General features: G+C 32.3%; 1 protein-coding gene across 1 annotated transcript in view; it reads right to left on the minus strand.

The window, feature by feature from the left end:
* Positions 1 to 18,458, minus strand: part of LOC130902726 (sodium-dependent transporter bedraggled) — an 80,160-nt gene extending 61,702 nt beyond the window's left edge. The window contains exon 1 of the mRNA XM_057814990.1: positions 18,077 to 18,458. The gene's annotated coding sequence lies outside the window, so the exon portion shown is untranslated. The remainder of the gene's footprint in view (positions 1 to 18,076) is intronic.
* Between the last annotated feature and the right edge of the window lie 1,530 nt (positions 18,459 to 19,988).

A 19,988-nucleotide genomic window follows, 5' to 3' on the forward strand; every position in this document is an offset into this window, starting at 1 on the left:
TAATATGCACAAGTTTCCACGCCACCTATAAGGTAGCGCTTTTTTTTAACGTGGTTTCCCCAGAAGGTCTATTCCATGGGTCTGTTGTGATCATGTTTCATTTGAAACTATTGCAAAATAATGGAAATTAGCAGAAATTGAAAAGATAAAAGCGATTTAAATTAAAAAAAAAAAAAAAGTTGTGAAATTTAATTGTCCGAGTTGTAACTTTCAAATTGTTCTTCTTCTTGTCGCCTCGTTGGAATCAAACGGATTATCCACTGTTGGTGATTCAATATTAGAGCCTTGATGAAGTGTACATGCCATGGAACAAAACAGTCAGCCAGTGGGAGTAAAGTATGAACGGGTTCTAACGTATTGTTGACCAACTCCAACCCCAGTCTTTAGGATGTAGTTGATAACCAAGCCACACTTGAACTTAATATACCCAAAAAAAGTTGTTGATGAGCAGCAACTGAGGTTGGAGAAAAACAAGCCAATTGAACTTGTTTTTTTACTTTTAGTATTTTTAACTAAACATGCATATCGATACTTATCTAAGCAGGTAGTTTTTAGGAGCTCCATACTTAGAAAGAAGAAGGCGAATGCCGTTGGTAGTAACTTCTTGTCGAGTTGAAATTGTTTTTAAAAACTTTGAACTAAACATTTTGAAAATTGTTATTTTACCCTTCCTGTAAAATGCAGTTGTCGTGTCACATCCAGTTATTGTGTGTAAAAATAGTACCTGATTTTGTCACTTTTCAAAAGTAGATAAACTTTTTGATGAATAGATTTTCGATTGAAGTTGAGCTTTTCCTAGTTTTAAGAATAAAATAGTTTTTGAGTTGCATTTTTTGAAGATTACAATTTTTCGAATGGTTATATCTCAAAAACGATGACTCGTAGGGAAAAAAGTATTAATAAGTTTTTTGAAGATAATTTTATTATCTACAATTTTTGTCTTGGGTATTTTTTTGATAAAATTTACCGTTTTGATGAAAATCGCGAAAAACTCATTGTTTTGACCTTGAATAACATTTTTTCCACACAAGGGAATGATGGGGAACTTTAAAATTTTATTTTTAATTATAATTTAAACAATTTTATTGATTTTCAGCTTGATGGGAATTTATGTAGCTTCACTCTTATTTTTTGGTCTAATTTGACCGGACTAACTAACAGAAAAGTTGAATAAAATGTGCTGAAAACTGCAAACTGTCACAAAACTAGTTGGAACGTTTTCAAACCTATCCAGTATCTACATATTTTTATATGGAACACAGTTTTTCAATACGCTTCTATTAGCTTGACCTGTATGTTTGTAACAGACTGTTTAGCCTAGATTTTGCCCTACTTTAGTAAGTAAGTGAGTAAGAAAGATAAAGCTACTTAAGCGCGCAATGCCAGACTTACAAAATCGAAATGCAACCATCAACAATAATGAGAAGCCGCTTTTAGAATTGAATATACTAAAAAGTGAAAAATAGTAGTTAAAAAATACTACAAAGCACGATTTTAGCAATAATCGAACTAAAAGTAAAACATAATCATTAGCATAAAAACATAAAAACAATTATGAGAAAATTAATGTCACTATTATCGAAGCGTGGAGTGCTTTCTATGATATTTTAAAATTTACTCTGTTATAAATGAAACTAGCTGAGATTATAACGAGAATGGATAGAAAAGGGTAGGGAAGACCTACTTAGTGAGTAATTTTCGGTAACCGAAAAATAAATCGTCCTCTCCGAAATAGGAATCGAATCCAGATCTATTGGATTCGAAGACCCACAGAGAAACAGTACCGTTCCTCTTGCCTTGAAGAGCCATTTCGAGCTTATTGAGAAAATGGTGTCAGAAAATAATAAATGAGAAGTGCTACTCAGTGAATAATTTTTAATAATCGAAAAAATTATTAGGATAGTCCACGGACTGGGAATCAGACTCAGATCTAATGGTTCTAAAACGCAGTTAGTTTTAAAACGACACAGCTAGCACCCCACGTTTTTAAACAAGCAACGTTATTAATTTTATTCTTAAGCCGAGAATTATTTCACTTTTTTGTTAGATTATTTATTGCTAAAAACGTGTTTATTAGTTTTTTTTTCAATTGTAATCTATTTTATTTATTATAAACCAAGTATTTTAAACTTTCAATATGAAGGCGTAATCTTTCTTTTCATACAAGACGTTCTTTATTTTTAAATACAGGGGAACAACAATAATTTATTACATATTAAATCAATAATAAAAACGTTTATACAATATTTTCCATATTCCATATAATTGATTGCACTAATTGAAAATAAACAATTTTGTTCTTTGAGGTTAGAAAGGATATCCGAATTTTAAATATTCTGGTAATCGATCATTTCGATGCGAAGATCACTTTTAACTTAAACGTTTTGCACGTTACTGAATAGTGGTGAAGAATTTATTTTATACTATTGTCGGGATGTTGTTGGGAATGGTTTGGATGGTTGCTGACAAGACTGAGCGTTTGGGGGTTGAAAATGAAGTCACTCACGTGATTGACAGCTGTCGGCAACTCACACATTAGACACTTGGTAGTTCAAGAAGACTTAATTCAAAGTTGCTGACAGCTTGTTTATGTGTATGGCGAGCAGTGCTCCCAACTCTACCAACTTTTAGGGTTTTTCTCAAATCTACTACCTTATAAAGAAAATCTACCAATCAATCTACGCAAAATTTTTAATTTTATTGTTAATTATTATATCATTTTTTTATGTACACAATAAGCGCGCTTTTGCGGTATTGACTTTTACAATATATCGATAAACGTCAGCCAATAAAAAACCTCGACGTTTCGACGTATAACGTATACTAGGTAAGCGATCTCGACCTCACCGTACAGCTCTCTGTTTTGACCAAACTGTCAGCGATTTTGCATTTAGTCTTCTCGAACTACCAAGTGACTAATGCGTGAGTTGCTGACAGATGTCATGTCACGTGCGCGACTTTATTTGCAGCCCCCTAACGTTCAGTACTGTCAGCAACTATCCAAGACATTCCTAACAACATTCAAACAATATTTTAAAATAAAATTTCCCCTCTGTTCGATGACGCAAAATCTCTTAAACTAATACTCGGAGACTAGATTTTTCGAAAGTTTTAGTTTATTTTCAATAAATCCAATGAGCGTGACCATTTTTTTTTAATTAAGCTCATTATTCACCTTATCGTAAAAATAATTTTGCACGTCTATGTTATTCAGCGTTAATTATTCCAACGAGTTTCTATTCGACTTAATTTATCTATTGTGCGTGGGTCGTTTGCCATATCGCAACCAAGCAATTGAAGGCTACGATTCTGTTCCTTTCAGAAAATTCATTTACAGTCATGACGTTATTGTGTCGTATTTTTTATTTTTGTATATTCACATAATTGGACTGGATCTTTGTTCACTTCTACATTTCTACAAGTGGTTAATTACTATAAAATTGAACGCTGATTCATTATTTGGTTCATATTGTTTCCTTGTTGGAACTGAAGACAATATTTTTATTCATTTATAAAATATAATTATAAATTGGAAAAATGGGATACAAAGCAACGAAAAATATTTTAAAATAATGCATAATATGAATAGACTTTGAAATGTTATAATCCTTCACAGGTTTTATTATCTGTTTCCTCTAAATTTTTAAAATATCTTGAAAAGGGTATTTGTTTAGAAAAGTAGACCTTTCTTCTCTAGAAATGATGATGTTATCCAAATTAATACTAGAATGGCCTACATTTTTCTGCATACGAACCCTCTTTAGCAACGTTTTGATTAGCTTCATTCTTCACAGCCCATTCTTTAATTTAGAAGATAAATAATATTTGGGTCATATGCGTCCCCAAAATGTGGTTAGTGTTATTCAATTTTATCGCTGAATAATTGTCTCCAGAATTGTTTCCAAAGGTAAAGTATGTACCAAAACAGGTATCCCTCAATAAAAAACAGGTAGAAAAGCTGACAAAACGAATGATATAATTGTCCTATTATGGATCTTTCGCTAAAGATATTAGTGGGGAAGCCGATGCATTTAATACAGATGATCGCATGATTCGATTTCTTTTGAAGAAAAATATAGAGATTCAAGAGATGATGCTGAAACTAATTTGCATTGAGGATCAGTCAGAGTGTTGGGCCATGACAGTAGAAATTGGTATTCTGGTTCTTCACACACCAAAATGGCTAAAAAAATATATAATTCTGAAACTTCCTGACTTAGAGTATAAATCTAATGAAATTTTGACGATTCATGAGTAGTTTGTAAATTTAAGGAGTCCTCCAGCCGCTCTGAACTTAAACAGATATTTTGTGCGTGACTTTGCATCTCATTGATCAGCTTCCAAATACGTAGACTACTTTCAAAAGAGGCCATTTAACTGGAGTTTTTTGTCCCACTTCCCAAGGTGTTAACATTAATCCTCCAAGGTACCTAAGGCTTTCTCTATGACAGAATCTGCGTTATAGATCTTTTGAACTGTCTCATTTCTCGAGTGTTTTTGCGAAACTCCATCTGATCATTTAGCCAAACATTTTGTTCGTTGTTGTGCGACAGTAGAGCTATTAGCTAGTTCTTTAAAGTTTGTTTACATTTCCCAAGGTCGTTTGGCTATTGAAAAAAATATTAATGTGTTAACTAGCAAGGTTTCTATTCAAACACTTCTGAATACAAATGTTTATTGCTAGCAGCTTTGACTGAAATATTTGTGATTGATTTGTCACTTTAGCTTTATCAAATCCAGAATCCTAAGTTGATCACAAGAAAAGAAATGTAGGAATAAAGTGTCAAAGCAACAGCCAATCGTGAAAACAATAAAGACAATAAAATCAGACATGCAAGAAAAGTGTTGAAGAACAGATTAATGTCATCAGAAAAGGCAGAGATTCACCGAAAGAAAAATGGATATACCAAATAGGAGAGGTAGAAGCTAAGAAAGAAAAACCCTCATCGAAATAGGAAAAAATAAACTGGAATACTCTGGAAAGGTGAAAGAATAAAACGTTGTACCAAGTTTTCTAAATTTTATTTCCAACGAACGTTTCCTCGCAGATTTCTGTTTGTTTTACGAATTTACTTTGTTCATGTCCACAATATTTGTGCAATTTTAATAAAAATTCCGATTGATTTACTTTACGCTCGACCTACATTATGTGGTACAACAATTTTCTCTTGAAATCACGTCAAAATGAGGATCGGTCGCGTTGAGAGCTTAGCGCACGCGATATTTTCTAACGAAAAGCTATATAATTTGCTGACCTCTAAAATAGCCCGTTTTTTTATATCGGCCTTCATATTGTATATACTTTCCTGACAAGCAATTATGAAAAAACCAGTTTTTATCACAGGTCCCTTACAAAATAGTCAATACTTTTGAAAAGTATATTGATAAGAAATGAGAAATATTAATCTTAATTGCTTGGACTTTAAGCAGTAAAAAAGGGAAATCGAATTGAAAAAATATTAACCAAAAGATGGAACTAGAATAAAGATAGTGATGATTGTTTCTACATCTTTGTTCGCGGTAGATATCCCGAACATGTTCTGTTGCCAGATTCACGTTTGAAATTGTGCGTTCAAGGTGCTAATAAAACGTGTTCAGGATTTAAAATCCTGTGTACGAGGAGCACATATTTCTAATTCCGAACGTATTTCTCGGACAAGGTCAAGGATTTTTAATCGGGCGCATGTACATTCATCCATTTTGTGATATTTACTACGAAATAACATCTAACTCATTTCGATTCCTACTTAACTGTATTCGACCAGTTCATTATATACTTTTTATTTTCCTAGCTAGTTTTGAATTCAAATTATAATTTTAGATGTTCATAAATCGTTCGTGGGGGTATGTATATTCCTAACATATTCTGAACAAAGCATGCGCATTTGGCACGTCCAGAAATTTTTCAGAATACATTCGGAATGTGTCTAAATTATCTACCGCGAATGAAGCTGTTGTCTTTATAAATACGAGAGCAATTTAACAGAAAGGTCACATTTCTGAAGATGATAAGAATTCTATGATTAGTTTACGTTATGGAATGATTTGTCAGTGGTTTAAAAAAAGGAAATATGGACACGGACGGTGTTGCCAGGTTGCCTCACTTAATAGCCAGACAGGCCAGCCAATTTAGTGGGACTTTTGGGTAAAATGATCAAACACCTTACATTAGTGAGGATTTTGTGTTTCAGTAGTAATTAATCATCAATAAAATTATATTATACATAAATATTTATCAATATTTCTAAATTTGCATGAAAGATAATTGCAAATAAGTTCTATTTACCTGCTACGACTTTGCAAAGCAAAACAACATATAAAAACGATCAAAGCAAATCTTCTTGTCTTCAAATTGAACAATACAAATCATTATTCTTATTTTTGGTTAGGTTTCAAAAGCACAATTTCTCCCAAAACGTAGTTGTAAAAATCCTCAAACGTCAATTGTGACGAATTATATTCTGCAACCAACATTTTAGCTACAGTCTAAAGATATAATCTGTTGCGTTCTTTCGACAATTGCTGATCTATCAAGGAAAAAACGTCTTGGGATCGTAATGTAATACTGACAAATAGTTAGAGATACTTAAAATCAATCTTGACTACACATCGGTTTAAAATATGGTCACTTATTGTACGCAAACAGCTTTTTGAAATCATAGGGAACAACAGTCGACTTGCCTACGCTCGACCATGCTCGGCCCTTGCTCGGTGAAGTGTGAAAAGCAGGACACCGTATATTTTGCCAGCACATCCAATCAAAAAGCCCAACTGTGTCCGGCAACGCTAAACACGGATCATGATCAAAATCCAGGACCTTAATTTCCTATAACTACTACAAAATTGATTGATAAAATTCGTGCCCTTGTATGAGGGATCGTCGAATAGGATAAATGAAATATCTTGACCCAACGGGTTTGCAATATTTTGTATGAAATGTTAGGTATGAAAAGCTGTTTGTAATATAGGTGCCGCGATTGCTTAAAACCGATGAAAATGTTGTTTGCATTTAAAAAATTTAAACCAATGTATGTATATCTTCTACATAGTGATTTTTTTTATGATAGATGATGTGTATGCATACACAATTATATCCCAGAAACAAAAATATAGACAATAAGTATGGATTTCAAACGAGGAACTTGCTCTCAAGAAAGCCAAAATACTTTTAATAGTGTGTAGAATTTATTTTGAACGCCAAACACCTCTCTTATATATATTCGAAAGTTTTATTGAAACATTATGTTCAGAATGTTTTTCCACTTTGTTTTTTCTATAGCAAACTACCCTATATAATATGCACAACTTCCTGTTACACTAAACTTTATCATTGCAAAACAACTGTTGCCATTAAAAAGATAAGTAAGGTCAACGTCTTCTTTCTTCTAACACTATTTATTCAACACCTCACTTTTTCGAAATAACCAAAACACTGTAAATTCGTAGTGTCGTCTACTGAATAATAATCGAAGAAGTTAGGTCAGTAAACTCTTGGTATTTTTATATTGAAACGGCCAAACCCAACACAACGAAGGAAGCCACAATATTGTGATGTATAAAATTACTAAATCCACATTTTGTTCCAGATGTTCTTATATTCCTAGAAATTATATATGGTTTCTAATAAAAGTTTATTAATTATTGAAGATATAATGGGTGTTCCACGACTAACAAGGAAAAACAGATACTCGTTCTTGAATTATAGGCCTACAAAGTTTGAATTTTAATTCCCATAGTTTAAAATGTACAAAGATTGTCTTAGAATTACCTCGCATGACCTAGAGATGGCGGAAGTTGCTTATATCCAGCATATATTTAAATTTTGAAGACGCCACGTTGTTTAGTATTTGTTTGGCAGCCATCAATAGTGAATTTGTAAACATGGAAAAAATTAGTCATCGTTATGTGATACAGTGCTTTTATTTGAATGGCATTAGCCCAACCAAAATAAAAGCAGAGTTAGATTCTACTCTGGGTGAGTCTACTTCTTCGTTATCAAAAGTAAAATTTTCACCGTCTGATGCGCGTGGGATAATTTTTTTCACCTTGAAAAAGGAAAAACTATCAAAGGCGACTATTATGCGAACTTATTGCAAAGTTTGAGAGAAGAAATCAAGCAAAAACGACCGCATTTGACTAAGAAGAAAGTGTTGTTTCATCAAGACAATGCACCAGTTCACACATCAGTTGATGCGATGGCCAAAAATAATGAATTAAAGTTTGAATTAGTTTGAATTGCTACCTCAAGCACTCTATTCGCCAGATTTAGCCCCCTTGGATTATTTTTTTCCATGACTCGGTGGTCAAAGATTTTCCAATAATGAAGAGGTGATGTCGGCAATTAATAACTATTTTGAGGATCTTGACGTTTCTTATTGTAAAAAGTGTATCGAACATTTTGAACATCGTTGAGAAAAGTGTATGGAGCAAAAAGCAGATTACGTTGAAGAATAAATATATTTTTTTCCAAAATTTTTCTGTGCTTTGTTGGGTACTTCTGGTATGTATATTTTGGTATGGTGATCAGATTTACAGTATTTATTACCTTGAAACCAGGGATGACGCACCCTATATGAAATTATCGATAATGACTTTCTCACACCTTAAGCACACAAATATATACGAGGAGGTATTGATATCTAGTTAGCCTAGACCAGTTCCATGCATAAACAAAATATAGTGTTACCATAGCAAAGAGGTAAATTTTCCATCGAAGATGATGACCGATCGGGAAGGCCAGTTTCTGTGTCAGTTCCCGAAAATATCGATGCAGTTCATGACATGATTTTATCAGACCGTCGAATTGGACTAAAACGGATATCTGAAGCACTGAATATTTCATAGGAACGCGTTCATCATATAGTTCACGTCAATTTGGTTATGAGAAAAATTGCTGCAAAATGGATCCCCAAATGTTTGAATGTTGACCAAAGCGTGCAAGTGTAGAAGCATCGCGTTCGATCTGTGCTCGATTTGAAAACGATGTAGACTTCATAATCCGAATTGTTTCTATGGATGAAACTTGGATACATTTCTACGATCCAGAAACAAAGGAACAATCGATGAAATGGCGACACTCTGGTTCTCCAAAACCTAAGAAGTTTCGTGTCCAAAAATCTGCAGGAAAAGTTCTTGCTTCAGTTTTTTGGGATTGCCATGGAGTAATCATGATTGATTTGTTTGGTAAGGGTAGAACAATAACTAGAGATTACTATTCGACATTACTGACTACTCTACGGTAAAAAATTGAAGAGAAAAGACGCGGAAAGCTATTCAAAGGTGTTTTGTTTTTGCAGGACAACGCTCCTGCACACAAATCCCCCCTTATTCACCAGATTTGGCTCTGTCCGACTATCATCTCTTTTCTTGACTGAAAAAAACGTCTAGAGACGTTAGAAATTCGATGTAATAGATATATCCAATTAAGTAATTGAGTACTAAAATATTTTGACATTGAAATTTTGTTTGGTTCTACAGTATGCTAAGTATTTTTCAATATATCCTCGTATTCATGTTGAAATTTGATGAATTGAGTCGGACTAAAACTAATCTTTAACCAACAAAAAACACTAACTTTCATCAACTGATATTTCCACTTCCATGCACTTTTCGAGTTTATGATGGTTGTTTTTTAGCACCATAACAGAAAAGAAAGATTTGTTTGTTTGGGCTTTTGTACCTTTGTTGCGTATCAGGGAAATTTAACAAATATTTGCGTCCAGTTGTACAGCGTATTTTTTTCATGTCTATAATAGGTTAAAAAACAACATTTAAGCATTTTTGTGGGGTAGCATGCTCCATCTTGCCCCATTTTTTCACTATACCATATGATATGAATGCGAATTAATATTTCGAATTTGCGTTGGGATCAATTTTTTTAAATACAAATATTTAATCACATACCGTTGCTCGATACGATCCCTTTTAATGCAGACATGTGACTGTCTTAAATTCGGGCTTCTATTGAAGGCACACCTTAAAAGGTTCAGACTTGTTAGTTTCTAGTCTATTCATTATAAGTTTCAATGCGTCAGGAGCTATACATACCAAAGGATAATCCCTGGTATAACAGCATTCATTTTTAATTCTACAATGTAATTGCTGCTAAGTACTTTTTTCATTAAATCGGCATTTAACTGGAAATAAAATTGAAAGAAAAATGAGAAAACTTTTATGTTTCATGTGTTTCATTTTGGTTTTACACTTGTCACTTGAAATGATTAGAATTGAGGACTGAAACATGCTACTTTTTATTTCAAAAAATTATTGTTTCTCGCTGTTTCAACCAAATATTGTATTTAAAATAAAATAATATGTAAAAGCAGTTTATATTCAGGCGCCGTATGATTATTAAATAATAATTCAATGTCTGATAAATCTTATTAATTAGTAATTGAGGTGTTGTCTAAACACACGTCGATATAATTAAAAACGAAAGTAAATTCTTGCGATATAAATAGACAGAGCGCAATGTTTATAGGTTATTGTCGCTAATATGGCGTTACGACTTTTATTTTTATCGTCATTATCATAGTTCATAAAATAGAAATCACATCATTAAATTGCTTAACATTGAATTACTTCACCATTTGCAGCACTTTTTTTCTTACATATAATTAATAAAAATTCCTTTCGAAGTACTTGAATAAAATTTTTTTAACTGAAAATTTAACCCAGTTTTTTTATTCTAAGCTATGGAGATGATTTACCCAAACCAGTTTTGAATTCTTGCATTAAGTTATAAATAGACTAAATGGTGCCCTTGAAGATCTATTACAACTTGTAATATATTATTTAAATTGCATCCCGAAGACCTTCCAAGAAATGTGGTACTAGATACTGTGAACTAATTATTCTTCCCAGAATTATCGATTTCTAAATATTGAATTATTTTTAACCATTTTCTTGCCGGGGGTCTAAGTAAAAGAAACATTACCAACTTACACCTCCTCTCATGTTGGGATAACTACCATGGATGGGGATAAATTTAGAGTAATTGGTTGATCTTTTATAAACTAACCTAACCTACATGTCTGGTTGACCGCAGGATGCAACTAGTGTGCAGCGAAAGTTGTATCTTACTACTTACAACTAGCAACTAAAGCCTTTCTCTATAGAAATCCTTGAATTCTCATAATTAACCATGAACACTATCAATGTGCTCTGTTTTATTGAAACTAAAATAATTCAAAAGATTTGGTTCTCTTCTGGTCAAAATCTGAATTTTCTATAAGTTGAATTGCCTCTTAATGATTCAACTAACAGCTCCAAGTCCAAGTTTCTATGACATACCAAGAATTATATTCATCAAAGAACAGCTGTTGAAAAAAATTAAACCTCAGTTCGGGTGATTAAATCGGGTTTAACCAATAAATTCACAAATATTAGATACTTTCGAAATCAATATTTTATCAAGTCCATTTGGTTCGGAATTGCAAGCCGATGTAGAATATAAATGATTCAACAGAAATAGTATGGTACTAGGTGGTTAGCAGTGCTTTTATATGATATATTGTTCTTCTTCTTTTCTTCTTCATCGTACATTAGGACTTAGTCCTGTATTTGCATCAATGGTTGCCTAGCTGCTGATGGGATGATAAAGGCCAGCTTGTCGTCTTGGTGGTCGGCATATATTCGGTTTTTCTTTCTTTGCAATCTTTGCCAACCTGTCATTTGACGTGGTCTTTCCATTCCCTTCTACGATTTCTCTCCCATCTTACTACATCCTGGATGTCACAAATCTCCCTTATTGTGAAGTTGAAACGAACAAAATTGACTTAATAGTTAAGAATTAAATTTAGTAAATTATAAATAATCTTTTGCATACTAGTATCAGATACTGGTACGCCCACGTGAGAAGAATGGAAAAGAGTAGACTGCCAGGCATCGTACTTAAAGGGAAACCAATAGGCAAAAGAGAACCCGGACGACCCTTAAAGAGATGGATGGACAGTTGGCAGTCTACCTCCCAGGATCTGATACAGAGGAACCTATAAAACTAACAGATCATGAGTTCTTAAAAATGAATAAGAAGAAGAAGATCTTTTGCATCTCGAGCTCAAACAGTACTCCAGCAACTATACTACAATTTTCAAGTGCTCATTTCTAATTTATTGCGACAGATGTTAGCTGTAGGCCCGGTTAAAAAGACAGTAGTACTCATAGTAAACACATAATTTAAATTCAGAATTTTTGACCAAACAAATATTTTAGTTCAAGGTTACGTAAAAATATATTAACAATGTTGTTGGAATAATGTATGAATTACAAACTATTTGTTTTATGTGTTGTTACATCCTTTTTTTCATTTCGTCCGTTGATTGTTTGTTTGGGAGTAAAACCGCAATCCCACGACAAAATTCTTATTTGAGTTTTGAAGAATTTAAATACCTCAAATCTAATTTTTTTCTAGTATCGTACTTTCATTAAAAAATTTCACAAAAATTACTCATACTTTTAGGTGATTTTAATTGATACCGAGGTATTATAAGAAAAAAAGAAGTTTAGAAACTTCATTTTTATAACGAGATTTTGGATCCTTCTTGAAAATAAATATGAGCGCTCGTGATTATAGTTTTGATTTGAAAAATCGGTTTGTAAACTCGTTATATTGGATAGACTCTGAGATGGTAGTGGGGAGATAGGTAGGTAAGTAGGTAGAACTACAAAACAAGTATTAAAAACCAGGAAATATATACATTCGATGTAAATATCACTGTATCGTGCATTACATTTTTCATTCCATACGTTTTACACAGAATTTTATTTTTTTCCAAAATTTTTTTCATCGGGTATTAGATTCCCTTTTCCATTTTTCTCAGTTTATAATGAAGCCGCAATTTGGATTTGAATCTAGAGATGTCTTATCTTTGACAAACTCTATAATAATGGATTTATTTTTTATTCTTAATATCCTATTTTTGTTAAAAAAGCTCATTTCAGTTACAATAATTAATAAGAATAAGCAATATAATGTCAAAATGCATATTCTACACAAATATATACTGATACTTTCTTTTACTTTCTTCAGCAGTCGTCAATAACGAAGCAGTTTGATAACTTTTAAATAGAATGCGTAATTGAATAAGTAACTACATACTTATTACATGATATTTTAGTTTGGATAAGAGATTAGTAATTCTATTTGTAGTATTACCACAATTATTTTGTTTAATTCATAATTGTGATTGTGAAAGCCGAATTCAATTCACATATTTGAAGAAAAGTCAATCAAGAATCAACTACCACATTCACTGGAGAAGCTACTATGAAAAGTTCAAAAGAAATTCATAAACTAGCTGAAAGACTATAAAATAACTAGCAAAATCTAGTCTGTAACTCTGCAACCCACTTTATATAGTGTAATTTCGTATATAGAAAAAGTCTAACTTTCTGTATAAAATAAGATAACGAACGAAAGAAGAATCAACTGCCACATTCACCGGAGAAGTAACTTCAAGAAGACCAAGAGAAACTCATAAACTAGTTGAAAGACTGTAAATTAACTAGACAAATCTAGAGTGTAACCACGTAACCCACTTCATATAGTGTAATTTCGTATTTGGAAGTCAACGAACGAAAGAAAAATCAACTGCCACATTCACCGGAGAAGTAACTTCAAGAAGACCAAGAGAAACTCATAAACTAGTTGAAAGACTGTAAATTAACTAGCCAAATCTAGAGTGTAACCACGTAACCCACTTCATATAGTGTAATTTCGTATTTAGAAGTCAACGAACGAAAGAAAAATCAACTGCCACATTCACCGGAGAAGTAACTTCAAGAAGACCAAGAGAAACTCATAAACTAGTTGAAAGACTGTAAATTAACTAGCCAAATCTAGAGTGTAACCACGTAACCCACTTCATATAGGGTAATTTCGTATTTGGAAGTCAACGAACGAAAGAAAAATCAACTGCCACATTCACCGGAGAAGTAACTTCAAGAAGACCAAGAGAAACTCATAAACTAGTTGAAAGACTGTAAATTAACTAGCCAAATCTAGAGTGTAACCACGTAACCCACTTCATATAGTGTAATTTCGTATTTAGAAGTCAACGAACGAAAGAAAAATCAACTGCCACATTCACCGGAGAAGTAACTTCAAGAAGACCAAGAGAAACTCATAAACTAGTTGAAAGACTGTAAATTAACTAGCCAAATCCAGAGTGTAACCACGTTACCCACTTCATATACCTAGTGTAATTTCGTATTTAGAAGTCAACGAACGACAGAAGAATCAACTGCGACATTCGCTGGAGAAGTAACTTCAAGAAGACCAAGAGAAACTCATAAACTAGCTGAAAGACTGTAAATTAACTAACAAAATCTAGAGTTTAACCACGTAACCCACTTCATATAGTGTAATTTCGTATTTGGAAGTCAACGAACGAAAGAAAAATCAACTGCCACATTCACCGGAGAAGTAACTTCAAGAAGACCAAGAGAAACTCATAAACTAGTTGAAAGACTGTAAATTAACTAGCAAAATCTAGAGTGTAACCACGTAACCCACTTCATATAGTGTAATTTCGTATTTAGAAGTCAACGAACGAAAGAAGAATCAACTGCCACATTCACCGGAGAAGTAACTTCAAGAAGACCAAGAGAAACTCATAAACTAGCTGAAAGACTGTAAATTAACTAACAAAATCTAGAGTGTAACCACGTAACCCTCTTACTCGCTAATATTTGATGCGAAAAAAAAAATTTATTTCGCTACATTGAATTGAAAGTATTTGTTAGAAAATAATAAATTTTCAACAATGCTGTTGAACTCATTTCAAAATTTTTCAGATTAGTCATTCGGACATGTTTACACACTAATTAAGCGTTAATCAATTTCATTAATGACGTCATGGTTTCGTGTATTCTATATGATGAGTAATTAACTGTGGACTCATGGAAATATTTTGTCATGGTAAAATGTGAAATCAATAAAATTTGTGAATTCTGCATATTTATAATTGATAATTGACACCTAATAATATAAAAAAGCGAACCCTAAATATCCGTTGCAAAAAATTTCCACATAGAACAGGAGGTGTGGTCAAAAAATATCGTTAAAATTTTTATTTCAAATAAAGTAAAGTAAATAGTGTCCTCCATATTTTTGGAAAGATGCAGGAATCGCGGGTGCTAAATCTGGTAGTAAAGCGGTTGTGAAGAGATGAAAGACTTTTAGCAACCAAAAATTCGCGAATTTTTAGTATGGCCCAATATCATGTTAAAAAAATCATTTGCCCATTTAACATATCTATTTTTTCGCACATTCTCCTGCAAACTTTTCAGTATATTTCGGATATACAGTAGTGAAACAATCTAATTGAAATATATGCGAAATATCAGGATGGTTTTAGTAGCCTATTCCAAATATATGGGTTGAGATAACAAAGTGAAACATTCTATTCAAAAATAGAGAAGAATGTGAGAAGTGGAGATGAACGAAAATGACTATAAATAGCATAAAACTGTACTGAAGTGGAAAACGAAAACACAAAACCATGTATAAAGGGCATTTGAGAAAATAATAAATGTATCTGTTTAATAGGAAAGTAATAGGAGGAAAAGAAGATCAAAACAAATATCAGAAACGTAAGAGGACGTAGAGAAAAAGTTCATATGCTACAGGACGGACAATGAAAACCTAATACCACTAATGAGCGAAAAAGTAAAGTAGAGGATAAAGAGATCTGGTTTCTCTATACGTCTGCAGTATGCGGCTTCGATTGCTACCTACAGCATACGATGATCTCCCTGAAATCTACCTCAACTTCCTCGATCATTCCCCAATATCAATCAGATGAATTCCGACCCCCAGTACCCACCCTATGCAGTTCGTCGATCGTCGGTGTTGCAGATTTTCTGCGGTTTCCCTGCAACCTGGTGACCCAGTTCTCCAGCCAAATGGCCGACGATAGGGAATAATGCAGCCGCAGCTGTAACCGCCCGCCCCAAAATAAATTCAATATAAAGAAATAGAAAAACCAAAAAAAAAAACAAATAAAACCTCTTAAAAATAAAAAAAGGACAAACCGAGAAGGGCCGTTTCTGCTTTCCAGCTTCACTTTTGTTTTCATTCGACCAAAATCTCCCGTTAGAAATAGTTAGGTAAACACAACCCAACGAAACCACCACAATCCCAGCTCTGCAGAGGATCTATTCCTATATCAGGGCCTACTCAAACAAAGAAACCTTCCTTACAAAAATCCTCCTTATCCTACCAAACTTTAACCAACGAATCTCTTTTTTTCGGTATGCGGCTATTCTTGATGGAATTTATGTTGAGTTTACGTGGAAAAAGTTAATAATAATTACACGTTTTACATGTTTTCTTCACTTCAAATTGTTATTGACTTTAAAATGGCTATTCAGCTAAGTGCTAGTAGTGTATGGTTCCAAATAAAAATATTTTTTGGCTGTTGGGTTCATTTGACCTAATAGTTCAAGTCTCTAGGACTGATATAAGAGTATAGGAACAAATAGTTTGGAATAAGTCGTTGGTTAAATTAGACTTGATCTAATTTCTGACCTCGGCAACAAACTGACGCTTCTTAAATCCATAGAAACCATCATACGAAAAAGAAGACCAGGACTAGGACTAGACTTAGGACTAATAAATGAAATAAATTATAGTTGAATAAAAATTAAAACACGTCTTGGCAATAATCAAACTGAAAAGTAAGCAACAAACATTGACATAGAAAATAAAATGTTACATTTTTACAATAACTTCAATACATATGAATTTGTATCCCAATCCGGGGACTACCCGAATGATTTTTTCGATAACTGAAAATTAGTCACTTAGTAGGACTTCCGTTTCCACTATTCCTTTCTTTCTTAATTTTCTTATAAGCTGCTCTGGCTCTGGCTCTTTAAGTTAAGATGTACGTAAGGGGGGTCTCTTATGTTACATAACTCGCTCAAAATTGTGATAACCAAATTTAGGACTCGATGTCACACGTTATAATTTTTTACTAGATCAATTCCGAAACACAGAAAGTTTTTTAACCTGATTTTTTTATTTTTTGCTATAATGTTTATATTAAGCACGTCTTTGATTTGTATAGGTGTGTTGATGATTATTTCTCGATTTTGCAAGTCTGGCACTGCGCGCTTACGTAGTTTGCACACCAGAAGTATTTGGATTGTACAGAGTTTAAATTCAATCTGATAGCTGAAAGTAGGGTAAAATTGAGACCAAAAAGTCAGTTACAAACATACAAGTTAAACGCTCATATTGTAATAAAAAATTATACAGGGTGTTATAGGACTTGACGACACCTTTAAACTTTACACACATTTAACTGTACAATCTAAAGATAGCAAAAATGAACATTCTAAAGAGAATTATCATATAACTAAGAAACGAGGGGCCGTATGAAAAAAAATCTCTACAAGTGCCGAAACACCCTGTATATGTGACGCGTGAGACTTTTTCTTAAAAATCCCGTTTGAGTGCTTTAATCTCATTAACCACGTTTTTCGTTTCCATATGTTGAAAAAGATATTCGTTTTGGTGAACTTGAGGTTTTAAGTAACATTTAACAATAAAAAATGATGTCATCATTTCAATAAATGATTTAAATCAATTAATTTAATATATAGTAATTATATGTAGCACGTGTTTTTTGATTTATAACATTTCAACAACGTAATGGGATGTATAAAACACAGAAGTACCTAATCAGAATTAATTTCATATTTGTTCGGACAAGTAATCAAGATAATGTTAGAAAAATCCAAGAATCTAAGTAAGAGTTTTTTATATTTATATTAACATACGAGTAGGCAACAGTTATCTGCATTATTAATTACAAAACGAATAATGGTTTAAATTTGTTTCAAATTAATAATGAGTTACGTGTATAGGCTTGAAGTTATTAATTACTGTCAAGGAATTTGGCACTCCGATTTATTTATAATTATCTTTTTGTTTGTTTAATTTTAATAAAAACATAGAACAATTGGTAGTTAGATCATTTTTTCAAAACAAAATACCACAAACAAATGTTCCTAAACGTTTATAAAATGAAGAAAACAGTACAGTAAGTATTGAAATAAAAAAAAGTACCTGCTAGCTCCACCTTGAAATCCACTACACAAAATCTATCACTTGAAAAGGCCAGCAAGGAATGTAGACAGTATCCCAGGTAACAACAATTGTTCACTTACAACAATACACGACTAATATTCCAAAATTATGATTAAAATTCAACTACACTGTATGACACTGGTTTAAATTAACATCCACCCGGTGGCAGGTAAAGAGAATCTAAAAACAAGAATTGAGAAAAAGTCCAAGAAGGTGAGTCGAAGAACTCTTCTACGGAGGCTGTTGCCTTTGCGTTGCGCTTGTAGGTGCACGTTGAGTTTAGACGGTCACCGCTGGTAAAACCACTACGTGCCGTCATCGAGCAGACGGACACTGTACGAGAAAATAAAATATTTTATGTGTACTGTAGGCATTAGCGTGCTCTAAGTGGGGACGCGGAGGTGGGTTATAGAATCTACGCTCCTGAACTGATAACAAAAATACATTTTTATTCAAATATAAGTTGAAAAGAACGGAATTATAATAATTATAGTCGATATTGAGTATTTTGGTTATTATTTGGGAGTACGGTCCACTCTATTTTTGATAATAGAAAATTGATAATTTTTTTAATTTCGTTTATTTTTTCAGTACATTTAACATAAAAATTAGTCTCAAAAATAAAATTTTTTTTCGAATACTGTCGTATTTTTCGTGGTCCCCTCGTTTTTTGGCTCCAGAAAATCATGGCGATTTCGATGAATTTTTGTTTAAATCTTCGTTTTTATGGCGGATTTATGAAAAAAATATGGGAAATATCTCACCTGAAACTAACTTATATAATCGTTAATAACTTTTTTATTTTACAAAGCATCAAACGCAACTTCATACATTTTTTTTGTTAATCTACAAAAAAAATGAAAATTTTGGAAAGAAATTGAAAAATGATTGCTCAATCATTTTTTATCTCTAACAAGGTACAAGCGATTATATGTGTAAAAAAAAAGTCAAGTTTAAGAGAAATTGTTATTACTTTTAATTGTAAAAACATGATAAATCAACATTTTTGTATAAATTCTTTTTCAGTTTGTTCGTTTTTTTGTGTAGATTATGAAAAAGAATATAACAAATTCATTTGAATATTTGGAAAAAAATTATCAATAATTATACGTGAATGATTGCATTTTCAACATTTAAAGCCCTGAAATCAATATAAGTTTTCATTTTTTTTTCATTCCCAGAATTTTTTTCGTAAATCCGCCGAAAAATGAAGATTTAAAAAAAAATTCATCGAAATCGAATGATTTTTCGATAGTACAAAATTACTTTTTTCGGAAAGTGCATGTTAAAACGAAAAATTTGTCAGAAAAAATCGTAATTTTTATAAATTTTTTGATTAGGTTAGGTTACGATTACGTTTCTTAATTTTTTATGCTTTTATTGTAACGTTGCGTAAATTTCGTCATGATTTAATTAGTGTATTTGTTTCTTATTCCTAAAAGTAATAATATGATTTCGTTTATCAACCATAAAAGTATAAAATCTCAAATAAAGTCGAAAAATCGTCAAATTTCATCCACTATGTACAAATTTCTTTCTATTAAAAAAGAAGAATATAAACATCTGAAGTGGGGCCCACTCTAATTTTGGTCATAACAGAACGAAAATTTTTTCAATATTTTTTTTTTCATTTTTCTAGCGCAATTTAAATGAGACCTAAGTTAAAAAACTAAAATATCAACACTTTTTGGGTAAATAAAAACATATTATTAACAAGAAACAAATTTTTTATATACCAATTAAATCATGGTGAAATTCACGCAACGTTACAAAAAAGCATTAAAAATGAAAAATAGGAATCCTCATCTAACCTAATTTTTTTTTAAAAATTGTTCAAATTATGATATACGATTGATTTTTTCGAATTGTTAGTTCTCATTTGTAATTCCGA

This window comes from Diorhabda carinulata, chromosome 2 (assembly GCF_026250575.1).
Source record: "Diorhabda carinulata isolate Delta chromosome 2, icDioCari1.1, whole genome shotgun sequence".
In the NCBI taxonomy this organism is placed as follows: Eukaryota; Metazoa; Arthropoda; class Insecta; order Coleoptera; family Chrysomelidae; genus Diorhabda; species Diorhabda carinulata.